Source organism: Cryptomeria japonica, chromosome 2, assembly GCF_030272615.1.
Source record: "Cryptomeria japonica chromosome 2, Sugi_1.0, whole genome shotgun sequence".
Lineage (NCBI taxonomy): Eukaryota > Viridiplantae > Streptophyta > Pinopsida > Cupressales > Cupressaceae > Cryptomeria > Cryptomeria japonica.
In genome coordinates this window covers 93520357-93532870 of record NC_081406.1, presented here as the reverse complement: position 1 = coordinate 93532870, position 12514 = coordinate 93520357, and positions in this window count along the sequence as shown.

Here is a 12514-nt window from a genome sequence, read left to right as displayed (position 1 = left end):
GAATTTGTCGTTTTAAGAATTGTGGTCTTGATAATTGAGTATATGATTTAAAATTAGAATAGTCTTCTTTATTTTACTCTAGATCAAGCTTACCAATCTAAAACTAATTTGTAGTTGCAAACTGAGACTATAACTAAACCCTCGAACTCTAGTACAATCCTTGAACTCTACCTTCTATATAATCTAAAAACCAAATTATCTAATTTATCATAATAAAAAGGGGTAATTAGATTTGTTGGTTTGCACCTCATTAGATCCCATTGTTTTCCAACATGTTAAATCATCTCAGACCATGTCAAGATGATGAATCGATAATTTTAACTAAACGATCAAAGACAACAACAAAAATTGTAGAAATCATATTTATTACTCCTTTTAAGCATCAAATCTAAATGTGTCATATTGTTTTGTTATTTTAAATGTTCTATAACAAATGAGAGTTCTTTTGATTCTTTGATAATAAAATGAAAGAAAATGAATATTTTTATATAAGCATGTGACAATAGAGCATGCAAACGTGTGCATAGTCAACTCTAGGTGGGAAAGATGAAGGGGTCCAATCAACCAAAAAATAAATATAGGCAAGACATGTTCACGCTATCAAAGATGATCTTGTGATGATAGAATGTACCCGAGATCAAATAAAAAGAATTAATCATGATATGGAGAAGTAATTCAAAGATCAATGTATAGCTCAACATGGATAATAGTGTAATGTGGTGAAAAGTGATGAGAGGAGATCAAGTGGAAATTTTTACCCTCCTCAAGAAAGTAGAGAAAGTTTCACAAAGGATTCCCTTCAACTTCTCACGCACATTACATTTAAAAGAGGGGGTTGAATTCACTAGATCCAATCTCAATGGAAAGAGATTGAATGCTAAGTGAGTTGTAGGGAATTTACAATAAATTTGGAAAGTAAAGTAACCCTCTTTTAAAATAGACAAGTTGAATTAAGTGAATTGAAACTAAGCATGAAGATGACAAAGAAATGATTATATCTTGAGATAGAGATGCGAGATGAAGCTGTGCACCTAGAATTAGCAGTAAGATGTCGAGACGAAGCTCCCCTGCAAATTTGAGCAAAATTTGTCAGGACCGGGTTGAAAGTGTACTTGGTCCTCTGAAAAATTCGCGCGTTGAAAAGAGTTTTTCCATCTCTGAAAATGGAGTCTAAACCTATAGTTACAGTTGTGCACCTGCAACCTACACACAGAAAAGAGAGAAAATGTTGTTAGGATTGGGGGTTTGCCTTCAGGTCAAACCCCATTTTAGAATTAACCAAGTGATTGAAAATACTTGCAAGTAAATGAAAGGAAATGTCTGAAGTAAAGTTCACCTCAAGAGAGGATACAATTGAAATGTTGATAGAATTGATTGAAAGGATAGGTAGAGTTCTCCTCTTCAATGGTTGAATCCTTGACTTGAATGCAACACCTAGCCTTAAAAGGAGACTTGAAATGTTCAATGCTTGAAGGGATGATTAAATGCTTGAATGCTTGATGACAATGTCGCTTGGAAATTTTGCCTTATGATCACTTATGCTTGAGTTCACTTCTTGAACTTAATTTTCCCTTATTGGACTTCGCTTCCGAACTTATGCAAATAGGAGGGGAAATGATATGTATATACTTGCCAGTTAGGGGTTTTTAACTGATTTTCCATCTTATGCCGACATAGGAAAACCTTTCCCGCTCATGATTGACAAGCCCAATGCAAGATTAGGTCAAGGGAGGCCCAAAATAGGGTAGTCACAGGGGCACCACGCCCCTGTTCTACCCTAATTTAAGGCAAGTAGTGACAGAAAGGTAGTGTGGGGCAACAGAAAATGCAAGTTTCTAATGTTTGAGCATGTCTCGGGTCTCCAATCAGGCTTAGGGATTCATCCGCCAATGCAAAGACCCAAATGCGATCGAAAATTGCAAGGTCGCAATTTTATGATGCTACAGATAGATAAATAATCCAAATGAATAAGAACATGTTGTATGGAAGTAAGAAATGTAAGCATGCACTAAATTGTATGCAAACAAGGATTGGTTAAAAGCTATGTAAATGGGTTTGACTTTGTGCGAGAATGTGTCATATGGCATCATTTACAAGTATCAATTTACTAGCACAAACTAAATGGAAAAGGGATTTAGGTTGCATTTTTCACCACTACATTCACCCTGTGCTTTGAGGTACATGTGAATCTTAAATGCATTGTGCATCTCTAAGTATGCAACACTCACAAACATGCATGTGAAATGTATCCAAGTCACACAATAAAAATTTAATTCCTTATCAAGATAATTCTCCATGAAATATGACAAACTAAAGATTATCCCAAGTTCCAAAAAGTATGTTGTAGTCATGTATTAGGTAATACATGGTATCTCCCAATGATTAAAGATGAATAGGGACATGTCCTTACATGCAGATAAGTTATATTAGTATATCACTAGACTACAAATGTAATGAAAAGGAATACATAAGGAGAATATAAGTGTTGATGCGAATAAGTTATTTTACATCACTAGTTCACCTAATGGGTCATATTCATATGTTAAGCTTACTTAGGTCCTAGGAATCTTTCTAAAAGTCTTAATTAGCACTATATCTTATCTTATCGTATGTCATTTACTTCTTGTGTCTTAGATCTTAATATTGCCATGTTAGTTGACTCGTATCATAGGATTAAGATGCATAACATATCTTGTATTGTCATATCTCTTAACCTTGCCTATTTAAGCAAGGTATTATATGTACATTTTGGAATTTCACCATCAATGTAATTCATCTTGTCCATAATCAAGTAACATTGTTGCTCTTATTACTCTCTCTTTGAGTGAATATTTTGGTTTGTAGATAATCCTAAAGGCTCAAGTTTATTGATGACTCTAACATAGTACCAAAGCTTCAAATTTGTAATCCCCTTCTCAAATCTAAAAGATAATCAATCTTGGTCTTTTTGGGGTGCACTTTGGTGCAAAGTGGACCTTACCATTTAATTTATAGCATCGAAGAAAGTCAATTTTGTCTTTTTTTGTCCAAATTGGACATAAGAGGCTAAATCTATGAGGGTTTTGAGCTGGGAGATGGTTGCTAGATCCAAAAGGTAGATTTAATTATGGAGAATTTTGGGCCAAAACTAAACCCTTCCATCACATCCAAAAGGCCCAAAAACCCAAAGATCAACTGCCAAATCATTAAAATCAAAGACCACTGCCTTAGGCTCTTAAAGGAATTTTTGAGTTTATTATCATAAATTTTATCTACATAGTTATACAAAATCTATACATTATCACAAGTAAGCATCAATAGAATCCATTGATAATTGAGAAAAAAATGTTGAGGTCTCAAAATATTCATAAGAATGCTCTCTATCTACATAATCACTAAAATGTCTCTACATTTTCATACAGCATCACAATGAATATGGTACTATTTCATTAAATTTATTATTAAAATTGTAGACACCCAAAAATGGTCAACGCTTGCGAGGTCATACTTTAACATTTACGCATTGCCTCATTTTAGGTTTTTGCGTCGCATTAACATTTCTCCTATGTCACGCACTTGATTTTTATCATTTGCGAGCATCGAGTCATTCTTCTACATTCTTCAATCATCTCGTCCTCAAATTTGGTCTTGTCGACAACACTATCTAGTCATGATTTTAATCGATCTTATCCTATTGCATCAATGTGCGTGCTTATTTGTCATCATTTTGGACATCGTCAATCCTAATTAGGGTTTTGTCCTCTTTTCAATCTTGTCATCTGGCGATCGGTTTATCAATCTTGTTGTTTTACGATCGATTTGTCATCGATCGTTGTCATGTTCGATCTTGTCATTTGCGATCGATTTATCATCGATCGTGGTCATTTTCAATCCTGTCGTTTTGCAATATATTCTGTCATCGATCGTTGTCCTCTTATCAATTTTGTCATTTTGCGACCGATTTGTCATCGATCGTTGTCTGTCTCAATTATGTCAATTTGGATCAATTTGTCATTGTTCCTCGTCAATTGGCGCATTTATCGATCAAATCATTTTGTTGCATTGATCATTTATCAATTCAAAATCATGACATTAATTATCTTCAATCAAGACCTAATTGTCATTTTCGCATTTCTAATTCATCTTCTAGGGTTTTATGATTTAGTCATTTAACCTAATTTGTCATTTCTTCCTCTAGGATTACTAAATTATTTATTAATCCTAGGTCTTCTCATTACAATTAAATCTTTATTTAATTGGCTAATTATTCCTCTTTGTGAATTAATTAATAAATGAAAGATTATTAATTAATTTACTTAATTTCAAATTCCTAATTTTCATCAATTTCAATTTTCTAATTTTTCTTAATTTCTAATTTCAATTTCCTCCTTTTTCATCTCCTAATTCTATGGGAGTGGCATTTCAATTTGTCATGAAATTGTCATAATTGATTAATCAATCAATTTTGACATGAAATGTGTCATAATCAATCAATCAAATTGTGCATGGAAATGCATAATTTGTCATAATTTGTCATATTGATTTGCAATTTCTATTTGAATTGCATCATGCCAATCTTGTCACTTATCCAATTCTTCTATAAATTGGATGATTTTCTTGAATCAAAGCTAATAACCCTTCGAATCCTTGATCCTTCGAATCCTTCGAACCCCTTCAACTCCTTCATGAACCCCGAATTTCTATCAAACTACCGAATTTTCGTTTCTAGTACTCTTGAGCCTTTTGCTTTCAATTGTGTGAGCACTTGTAGGTGAGATCCACAAACCCATTGAAGAGGAAAGAACAAAAATGGAGCCGCATGGAAGAAGCATCCGCATTGTTATATGGTTTGCATGATTTTCATTTTGAATGCTTTGTTTCCATACCTCTATTGAATGTGCTTTGGAATTAGGTTCATTTCATGAGTATTCTTTTGATTATGTTATCATATTTTGTGTTTTGATTGATCTACTTATCTTGTGATGATTCCTAATTTCTTACGCTACATTAAATGGTGAACTCGACGTGAATACTAACCTTCTAACCATCTTACTGTGTTTTGGAGTGCTTCTAAGTTGATTTGCAGGTCAAAAACTCAAAAACAGAGCTGTGCAGTGCATTCTGGACACATCCTGCGCCTGTGTGAAGCATTCTGTGCCTGTGTTGAAGCATCTTGCGCTTGTGTTGAAGACTTCTGCACTTGTGTTTAACATCCTGCACTTGTGTCCTATCTTCTGCGCCTGTGTAAAGTCCAGATCAGAGGTTAAAAAAATGCAGTTTACTTGAAATTTTTGATGTTTTTTGCATTCTGTTTTCTATGCTTTGGATTTTGGTACTGATTATTTGTGCAGGATCTTGGCGTATGCATGACAAAGACTAAAAATCAAATTACTAACATGTGTTATGCAGATTCGATGGTCAAAGACAACAAATCAAACTTCTGACATGTGTTTTGTAGGTTGCCTTGGAGAAACAACCAAACCGTGTGTTTGAGATTTTTAATTAGGCACTTAGTGATTTTTTAAGTAGGTGGAAATGAACCCTTGTTTGCGTTGTTTGTCAAGTATGACATTGGAGTAGGAGAGTATGCTCTCATTCTTTATAGGGTGATCAGAAATCCAGATCTTCAATACCATGCTTGTGTTGTTGATTGTTTGTCTCCATTAGAGGGCCTGCCTTCCCGACCACTTTGCTTTAGCAAGCGAGTGATAATCGTGAGAAGGGGACGACCCAAAGTGAGTACGGCTAGAATTCCTTGGCATTCTAACTCACTATAAAAAAATACCTGATGGGCGAAAGCTTTGAAGGAAGTGTTACGTGGGAATTGCAGTTACTTGGGAAGTGATGCCCCTTGAAACTCTTTCTCATATCAACATCTAAGTAGGGCCTCTTGGTCTAAATCGCGCTTGCGCGACTACATTTGTTTGGTATCTTGATGGGCTTAATGTCTCAATCATGCTTGCATGACATCAAGGAGTAACGCTTAATAGAAATCCTTACTACATACCTTGTTTTTAGAGGCCAAAAACCCTTCTAGTTGCTTGAGAAGGACAAGTTCGGATACTTGGAAGAGATACTAAGTTCGCCATGGGGAGATTCCATGGGGACTGATGATTGGCTGCCCTGAGAAGTGAGTGCCGTGGAGGGGAGCCCGTGGGGTCAAGCATCTATGTATTCTCCTTGAATCCCATAATGAGTCTACCTCTCAAGTACCTAATGTCTTTGCCTACCCTAGGGAATGTGGAAATGAGCATGATTGTCTTGAGTCTAAGTTATAACATCTTGTATTCTTTGATTGTCAAAAGTTGAATACCATTTCAAGAGCAAACACATTGATATAACATAAAGATTAAGCACAAGAGACATTCATCCAACAAACATTCAACAAGATTCAAAGATCATACTTCAAGCATGGTTGTCCAACATTGGTCAAAAAACTTGTCTCAACTCTTATGTCACTTACATTTAGGTTCATCCTAGGTTGCATTTTGCAAAGTCATTATCAAGTATCAAGTTTAGGTTTCACCTAAGTCATACTTCTTTTGCATACCAATAAGAGTCATCCATTTGCATATGTCCTCTTGCATAAGAGCAATATCATTTCATAATTAAACCCTAGGTTTCATCTTAGGTGGACATTGTCATACATTTGCATTAGCATATCCCAAGTCTCTTCATTAAACCTCAGTCATTATCATATCATATTAAGATCATTTGCATATTAATTATCCTTTTGCATATAGTGTCAAACCTAGGTCTTGTCATCCTTGAGTAATCCAAATCTTTGATAAACCCTAAGTCATTGTTGGGAAGTCTAGACATTATCAAACTTTTGTCCTTTTGTCATCAATATCATTTCGTCAAACCTAGCTTAGTATCCAAGCATATAGGGGAGACATTGTCATCTTGTCCTTTGCCATTTAAGTCCTTTTGTCCTTTGAGGTCTAGACATCATTCCAATATCCTAAGGGTCTCTCTTAGATTTGCATTCCAAAAGTTTGTCAAAATCTTCAAAAACACCAAAAACATAGATTGCATTTTCATTTATTTAGGTTGCATTTAATTGCATATCATACATTATACTTGAAAAATTCCAAAAATATTGCATTTGCATAGTGACATGTCTATTGAAACAAGGTTCCAAGCACCAATGATGCAACAAAGTTTGACATATCAACCGACAATGCAATCAAATTTTAATCCAAGGCAATCACAATTATATCCAACCCAACAACAAGGCAATATTGGTCAAACTTATCATGATGATTTAAATGTCCAAATACAAAAACTAGAGGAGAAACTAGCTCAAGAAAAGGAGATATTGGAGCAAAAAGTGATAAACAGTGAGAAGATAAGATCTCAAATGTCCAAAATGTTTCAAAAATTTCTAGGTCAAAATCCAAATTTTGAGCCAATTAATGTAAGATCTCTTCTTGAACGATCAGACATACCAGCTCTCCTCTCCCAAATAGAGATGATGAAACAATTACAAGAAAGGAGACAACATCAATTTCAACATTATGTGCCTCCACAACAAGAACAAGAAGGTGTTTACTATCAATCATATTTTCAACCATCACAACCAATGACACAACCAATTGTTCAACATATGCAACCAACACAACCAATGGTTCAATTTCAACAATATGTCCAACCAACTATACAATGTCAACAAATGGTTCAACCAATGGTGGAATATCAATGTCAACAACCACAATCACCAATTCAAAAACAAAACTTGCAACATGCACCAAGCCGAATTTTGAACATGTCAAACCAAAATGATCAACATCTAGTTCAATATCAGAAAATGACATCAAATCAAAAACAAGTTCAAGTTCAATCAACATATCAATGTCAACAACTGCCACAAAACATTCAAAAACAAAGGTTGCAACACACACCAACCCAAGTTTCAAACATGTCAAACCAATCTGATCAACATCAAGTCCAATATCAAAACATGACATCAAATCAAAAACAAGTTCAAATTCCAAGTCCAATCATGTCAAAACCTAAAAAGAAGGGTGGCCTTATTGCAATGCTCTTAAGGAAACGACTAAGTGAGTCTTTTGAGGAAGATAAAGATAATACACTTATGTCTAGCAATGCCTCATCCCCCCGCAAGAAAATTGACTCTCCAGTGGCATCTATCCCTACACCTTTAAAAGTTTCACAAGAACCTTCCATATTGTCCTCATTAAACAATACACCCAAGGCTGCAATTATCCAAGAGCTATCCATAATTGATTGCCAAGATAATCCAATTCATGATGCACATCCTTGTCATGTTTCAGAAATACAAGACCCAATGCCACCATGCACTTTATTGCCATTACCTGTTTTAGAGGACCCCATTCGAAGTCCCTCTTCCTCATGTTCAAGCATTGATTCCTTGCCAGAATCCATCGCAAATGTTCAAAGTGCATCCCCTTCATGCCAAAGCATTGATTCCTTGTCAGAATCCTCCATGCATATCCAAAGTCCAACCTCATGTCAAGAGGATAATTTAGAGCACAAAGAAATGAGTCCTAAAGCAAATCAAGATCAAGATCCTGAAACCTTATCACCCCATCCAATTGTTGACCAAGATCCCATTTCCCCAAACACTCATAATGATTCCCCTATTATTGTACATCCTATCCAAAGTCCTATTGGCACTCCATTCCCCAGGCAAGATCAAGATATCCCAGTCCATTCGATCCCAAAGGATCCCATTCCATTTAATGAGCAAAATGTCCTTTCAAATCCCATTGACATTCCACTTCCTCAGAAAGATCAAGATATCCCTTCCATCCTTTCCGATGATCCCATTGAAAGTCAAGAGCAAAGCACCTTTAAAGAAGATTCCAATGATCTTCCTCCTTGTCAAGATCAAATCATTCCTTCAGATCCTCCACAAGATCCACTTGTCCCTCCATCTCCACGTCCTAATCCCGCATATCCACTCCAAGATTGCATTTCTTTTGACGATCCCATTATTTCTTCCATTCCATCTCTTGAAGAGCCTATCATTGAACCATGTCTACTACACAATCCTAGTCCCCCTCATGATCCTAATCCCCCTCATGATTCTAACGTGGCAGTGCAAGATGTTCATGAACCCCTGACATTAACAATGGGTTCTTCCACTTTGGTCCAATCCGATCCACTTCAAGATCTCATTATTTCTCTCATATCACATCCACCTCATAATGAACTTGCGTCTTCTTCCCAAAGAAAAGAGTATCCTACAAGTCAAGATATTGATAAAGGCAAAGGAGTAGACCCTCACAAGCAAGAACCCTTCCATATCAAAGAAAATATTAAGGGTCATGGCCTCAATAAATCACTCAAGGCGTTGGTATCCCTTCAAAGTCAAAATCCAAATGTCCACCTTCCCCATCATCGCTTCCATCCATTCTAGGTCCCTATATCCCTCCATCTCCTATGCAACATCAGCAAAGGCACACATCTTGGAGAACCTTCCATCCATCCCACATGCCTCCATATCATTCCCATCCACACCGACATTCATTCCCTCTTCCAAGCAATTTGAATGCCAAGTACAAGCATAAAAGTCATAAGTCTAGCAATCCACACGTATTCAAGGATCAACATGTCCAATATAATCGACATGTCAAAACAAAGAACAATATGATCTATAAAGAAAAAGAAATATCCAAAAGGCCACAAAGGCCCACTGAGCAAAATAAAGAAAAGTCAAAATATATATGGATTCCTAAATCCCTTGTGCAAGCAATGCACTCCAAGGAACCACAAAAGCATGAAAAATCAAAAACCATGTGGATCCCTAAGAAGCTCCTTGAAGCACAAAAAGAAACATCCAACTTGGCATCCAAAATTGCTATTCCTCCATCCAAATCATCCAAGTCTATTCCTCCATCACCTTCTTCATCTATTTTGGGCCCTTATGTCCCAAAATCCCAAGCCTTTCTTCCATCCAAATCTCAATATCCAAAATACGTCTTTCCTCCATCAGTCCATCACCCCTCAAGGTGTGTGCCAATGTTGATCTTGCCTTCATTTCCATCCACTCAAGCCCAATTCTTCCAATACCCTACCCATTATCCAATGCATATTTTCCATCCTTCGATTCCTTCCATCCAATCCTTTGCATAAATCCTTGCCTTAGTGTCATGTCATTTTCCATGTCCTTATCCTACCAACATCTTTGAGCATACTTTTAAAGGTCATGGTCTTTTTTTCTTTTTTTCTTTTTTTCAAGGCTACTATCCAAACAAAAAGACGCTTGAGTCCTTCTTCCATCCCCTATCATGTGTCCATCTTCTATTGAAAAAGTCAAAAAATCAAAAAAAAGTGAAAAAGTGAAAAAAAATAAAGAAAAATAATTCGTCCACCGGTGAAAACCCGGCAAACAGGCGCCTTGGGCAAGTACCGTGATGAAAACTTGGCAAACAGGCGTCATGCGTAATTTATGAACTTCTTGCACACCACACTTGGGGGTAGGTTTCCTCCTTCATATCCTATTGCCCTTCATTATCCTATCATAGCATGTCATACTCCTCCATTATCCTATTGTCCCTCATGTCCAATTTCCTCTTTCCACCTTTGATCTTGACAAGGCTGAGAATAGTCATGAGCATCATGCATCTTGTTTGCAGCTTTTAGTCCATCATAGCTTTTGGTCATTTATCCATTTGCTTATTATAACCTTTCATCCATATTCCCTAGCTTATTGCAACTTTCTGCCACTATCCCTTAGCCAATCCCGACCTTCAGTCCATGTCCTTTATCCATTCTTGGTCTTGCTTATCCTATCCATATCTTATCGCTATCCATACACTCTTTTTGTCCCTTGATCTTGATCTGACATAAGGACGCAAAATTTAAACATGGTTTCAAAAACCTCTTGACATGTCCCTCATGCCATGTCACTGCTTTACATTGTCATATCCAGTCTCTTGTCCCATCACGCAATAGCTCTTGGAAATTGCATCTGCGTTGTCTCCATAATAAAAGGCCTTTGTCTTCCCTCTATCCACCATCATTTCAGCAAGCCTATTTATTCACCTGTCATATTCCTTGCCTTGCTAGACACTGGGGGCAAAATTTGAAAAAAAAAAAATCTCATAAAAATCCAAAAAAGTCCTGAAAAAAATTCAAAAAAAATGAATAATGTCCTGAATAAATCCATAAAAATTGAAAATTGTCCTAAAAAAAAATCCAAAAACAAAATCAAATAATGTCCTGAAAAAAATCTCATAAAAATTCAAAAAAGTCCTGAAAAAAATTCAAAAAAATTGAAAATTGTCCTGAAATAATCCATAAAAAAATCGAATAATGTCCTGAAAAAATTCATAAAAATCAAATAAAGTCCTGAAAAAAGAATGAACGAACAAAAAAATTGTAAAACTCCAAAAACCAAAAACATGCATTTTTGCAATAAGGTGTTCCCTTTATGCATCGACAGATCACTGAGCATTCATCCAACGACACTTGCCATCCAACATTGTGCTTTAATGAAATCACGCATTAACAGATGAACTTTTTCAACTCAAACCAAGCATTCAAACTAATCCAAATTGTCTTATCAATCAAATATCCGCATTAAAAATCATTTGTCCTTGTCACATTATCATGGGTCTTATACAGGGTGTGGTATACTCGAAACCAGACTATGTCCTGTCTTAGACGGGGTACCACATTTCCTGAAACTAGACAGCATGATCGTCCTATCAGCACGTTCAAATTTTGACAATGAAGATCAAGATGTTTGTTTGTTTGTTTGAATTTGCACATCTTATCTTTTTATTGATTTGTCTTCGATCATGTTCCTATGTTGCTCGATGATGTCACTGAGTGATTTAGAGTGACCGAGATGGCTCATGATCCTTTTCTTTTTTGATTGTGATTGTCGTTTGTTTATACTGTGTCTGTCTTATGCAAATCGGGTTGCATTTCAGCTCTGGCCTTCAATGCCATGATGTTACGCATCCATTTTGCTAAATAAAAATAAAGGTTCTCACCTACAAAGTGCATTACTGAAAGCAAAATTTTCATCATCTCTAACTGTCTTCTATCTCATTTCTTCTTACTAACATTTCTTCCATCCGGTCGGATAGTCAGTTCGGTCTAGTGCTCCGATATCCAAGCACATATGCTGCATCCTGCATCCATTTGGTTAGTACAATTCCATCACACATATTACATCAAGCATTTTATCCATTTCATTTCATAAATCCATAAAAAATACATAAAAATACATCCATACATGTTCATACAAAGTGCATAAGTCATTCATACATGCAAAAAAAAAACATCAGTCATAACACATTGCATCCCATCATATCGATGCATATCATATCACATATCATAATAATATCGGAGTACAAAATCGGACTGTCTGTCCTAAGTATGACCCGCAGGCTGACTACAAAATGGCAAACTACATAATGTCCACTGTCTGTCATAAGGAGTACGTGCCTCTGTCACTGGGTGCTCCCTCTGTCCTCCTCATCCCCGCAATGTCCCGTAAGCCATCAAAATTCATGAAATTCAACACATGGGTTTT